This window comes from Crocuta crocuta, unplaced genomic scaffold (assembly GCF_008692635.1).
Source record: "Crocuta crocuta isolate KB4526 unplaced genomic scaffold, BGI_CrCroc_1.0 scaffold121, whole genome shotgun sequence".
NCBI lineage: Eukaryota > Metazoa > Chordata > Mammalia > Carnivora > Hyaenidae > Crocuta > Crocuta crocuta.
The window spans coordinates 492,769-496,974 of record NW_027528608.1 but is presented as its reverse complement, the minus strand read 5'-3'; positions in this window follow the sequence as shown (position 1 = coordinate 496,974).

Below are 4,206 nucleotides of genomic sequence, written 5' to 3'. Positions count from 1 at the left end.
CAGATAATGACCTGAGCTGAAGTCAGACACTCAGCTGAGTCACTCAGTTGAGTATCTTTCTTCTTTCATTTTTTTGCCCTTGTGCTCAGGCTATTCAGGAAGTGGGTGAAAACATAGAAAAGTTCCGAAGCCCATTTTGCAAGGTGAGTCTGTGTCAGGCATCAATATGAGACAAAGGAAGCCAAAGAAAACTGTGGAGGAACCTCATTTAGAAACAAAAGTTACTACAAAATATTAGTACATCAAATGAAGCATGAGATCATAAGAAATATACAGTGTGTTCAAATATGGCTTATTCCAGCAACAAAGGACGATTCAACATTGGGAAATATACTAATGTAATTACTCCTCTAGCAGATTAAATCATGTGAGTCTCTTAATAGAGGCTGAAGCAGCATTTGATGTAACGCAATACCCATTCTGATGAAAAAGAAATTATTAGCCGTCTTAGCAAACATCGTACTTACTGTCCATTTGAGAGGGAGCCTTGATAGGTCACAACAGCTGTAAGAGCAATTCGGAGGGTGACCACCGAATTCCTGTTTGCCTGGGGTTGCAAGGGTTTCAGGATATGGAACTTTCAGTGCTAAAACTGACAAAATTTGGGATGGTGGTCTTCATGTACAAAGGGTGTGGGCAGCAGCTTGGGCAGCAGAAGAATAAAAGAATCATTAAGCTGTTCTGCAGAAGAAAATGAGACTTCTTTCTTTTTTCATTCCAGAGAGGGAGGGGAGATAAAAGAAAGAGAGGCAGGGAATAATGGGAAGAGGCAGGAAGGTGCTCAGGTGGCATTGTGTGGGCAAGGGGTACTCTGAGGTGTGGGCCAGGGACATTTTAGTAACAGGGTCCCTGATGCTGATGCAAAGCTATGTTTTCAGATGGAAGTCTTGGAGCACCATTGCCACCTCTTTCCTGTGGTGGGTGTTGTGGGTCCCCAGCCAGAGTTGGTTATGGAGCTTCTGCCGCCTTGCGAGGGAACTGACTCGAGCTGATTACATCCCCTGATCCCCACAGCCACCAGCTGGTTGAGTGACACCAGGGGTACAAAACATCGCCCCCTTCCTGTGCTGCTGGGACACCTAACCTAAACCTAACCTGTCAGCAAAGCCTACCACATTCTTGCGAGGATGTGCAGTGTGAGGGTGGGCTGGCTCTCCACCTGAGTCAATGCAGTAGGAACAGAGACTGCACAGGGGAGCAGAATCCTGACACAGAGGTGACTGCAGGAATCTGCAGAGGTCTTGGGGAGGGATCAGGAGTGTGGAGTTGGAGTTTGGATCAGTCTTATCTAGACCTAAGAGAAAGGGGAGGCTCTAGCCTTCATCTGTATTACATAGATGGAGACTCCACAGGGCCAAGTTACTTTGTCCTAAGTCTCACCCTAAGAGACAGAGCTGAGATTACAAGACTGATCTGTGTGAGGCAAAACTGGAGGCTCTAACCATTGGGTGGAATTGCTGGATGTGAGACTTTGGGCTGGCTCCTTCCTCTCTTTAAGCCTCAGTTTCCCCAAGGAGGCTATGAAACCAGTAGGAAGCATCGTGCTTGCTGGGGACAAATGAGGGGCAGGAGGTCCTGAAGTTTGTATCATGCAGCAGGTGGGCTGGTCGATGGCTAAAGTGAAGGGGGAGCTGCGAGATTAGGTGCACCAGCAGGCATAGCTTAATATGCACCTTTTTCTTTAAGGACAACATCTGCATCTAAGTAGGTTACACTTACTGTGGTTTGTTTGCATCCTTCTTTGCTTAGAAAGCAAACTCTTTCTCCAAAGCTAAACTTCCTCCTACGCCTATGGGATTAGCACATACTCCAGATTAATGGTGTCTAAATTAATGCGATTTATTGTCATGGCTTTCAAAGGCTGTGGTCTACTTGTACAGCTACCTTTTTTTTTTTTTTTTTCTGGACCAAAATTTAGGACACTTGGACCAACTAAAGATATTTTTCCTGAGTTGTGCATTTAACCATATGAAATCTTACAAAGTTATGGGAGGCACAGCACATTGAATATATCACTGCTGTCTGATAGAAGGAAATGATACAAGATCAGGTCTTCTCTGGAAGCCCAGGATATGTGGTTGCCATGTTGATCTCAGTTATGAAAAAGGATGATCTGGTATTTTCAGCTGAGTGATGCTTGAGAAACTCAAAAGGCTGAGTGCTCCTCCGGCTTCAGGAGGGTAAGACAACAGATTCTAGGCACTTTCTGAGTGTGGCTGGGTACCCTACATCTGCAGCCACATATGTGCTACAGACAGGGTGTCTATGAACCAAATAAAAAGCTGCTGATAAATCCCAAACCCACTGTCTCTTTTCTCTCATGTTTAATGAGAATCAGATGAGAATTCCAGCTTGGGTCATATTTGGATGTATCCCCATTATCCATGAAGTCTGTGCTGATCTGATGCCCAAGACTAGCCTACTGAGGAATTAGGGATCTTTAGATTATCTTCCACTATTTCTGGGCTCAGTTGTCATCAGAACCCCTGTTCCTCAAGAGGCATCCACACCTCCCCTCACCGCAATCCTCAGGAAACTGCATCCTTTCACAGTGCCATTTAGCTCTAAACGATTATGTAATTACATTTGTGAATGTAATCCTGTAGGGCATTATTCTAATTATAGCCCACAATCCCTTTCAGCAGCTTTCAGAGAAATAATTTTTGCAATGAAATGGGGCTCTTCAAGCTACAAGAAAGTCTGAGATGCCTGGGTGTACACAGTCATACCCACCTGCTAGAGTCTACACACCCTTTCACTCTCTTAGGAAGAGGAGAAAAGGGTCCAGTCCACAGAGGCCCTTCCTCAGGGATGGTCCAATGCAGTGCGTGTCTAAACTGTAGACCCCCAAACAACTCTGAGAAGTTCCTGTTCTCCCAGTAACTGTGCTAAGCTCCTAACTGCTCATTATGCATTCTTTAAAAGTAGTTTCCAGTGAATTTTATGATATGTAAATTACACTCAATAAAGTTGTTACAAAATAAAGTAGTTACTAAGTTAATTATAATCAAATACGGAAATGATAATCATCGCTGTGGGCCCAGGGCAGATCATGTGAGATTGTAATGGCCTGGGAAGGTCTAGAGATGGAGACTGAATGATTCTAAGATTTGATTAGCAGAGGTGTCCTAAGTGAATGCTGGTAACCACTTGTCTATAATGAGCTAAATTGTTTCTTCCCTTGCCTCCTCCCCCCCACCCCGCTTTCTCCCCTCCGCCCTCATCACTTCTTATTTTTTAAAGTAACCGTTCATTGAACAGTGAAAAGTGTTCCATTGAAAAGTGGAGTTTTTCCAGTTGTGCCAAAAGTTTCATAGTTTGTTCTTTGACGTACACTTACTTTAGGCATGCCTTAGTAATTAGTGCTTGCCTTATGTTGTATTCTCCCAAAGTCACTCATGTTGTACTTTCTGTACAGCCTGATTCAGAATTTCTGCCCACATCATGCCTTTTTCCATTCACAGGCTGTCTTGGAAAAAAATAGAACTTTAATATTCAATCATTATTGATTACTAGTATGAAATCACCTTAATGTTATCATCATCATCATTAATTCACCTTTTTAATTAATGTGTGCTGGTTATAAGCGGCCATATATGTATGGCATTTCAGTGTTTGAATCTGATAACTGGAGTTAAAATGCAGGGGCAGGGGATGAGCAAGTGCTGGATCGGGTTTTTGTGAGCCTCACAGGTTGGATGTACTTGCTGGTTCTTTCCAAATGGAGGTCTGTGATGTCCACTCACAAGTTCTGATCTGCCCCTTGCACTGAAGTGCAGTGCCCATTTCACGTTTAGCATAGAAAACAGTTTTTATCTAGGAAAGTATCCCACAGTATTTATTTCAACAGACTCTATTATTAAAATGGTCTACAATAAACATTTATATTGCATTATTATATGTGAACAGCCCTTGTGTAAATGAAATGGGAACCTAGATGCCTCTTCTTCTTAGGTTTAGACGGAGTGCTTACTGAAGCCTGTTCCTTTCTCCTATTTTCTTTTTTTTCTTTATTTCTGTCTTCCTTCCTCCCTCCCTCCCTCCCTCCCTCCCTCCCTTCCTTCCTTCCTTCCTTCCTTCCTTCCTTCCTTCCAAGAGAAAGAGGGTACAAGTGAGCAAGGGGCAGAGAGACAGACAGAGAATTTCAGAGGGGCAGAGGGAGAGAGAGAGAGAGAGAGAGGCCCCAAAGTGAGGGCACTGGCTCAC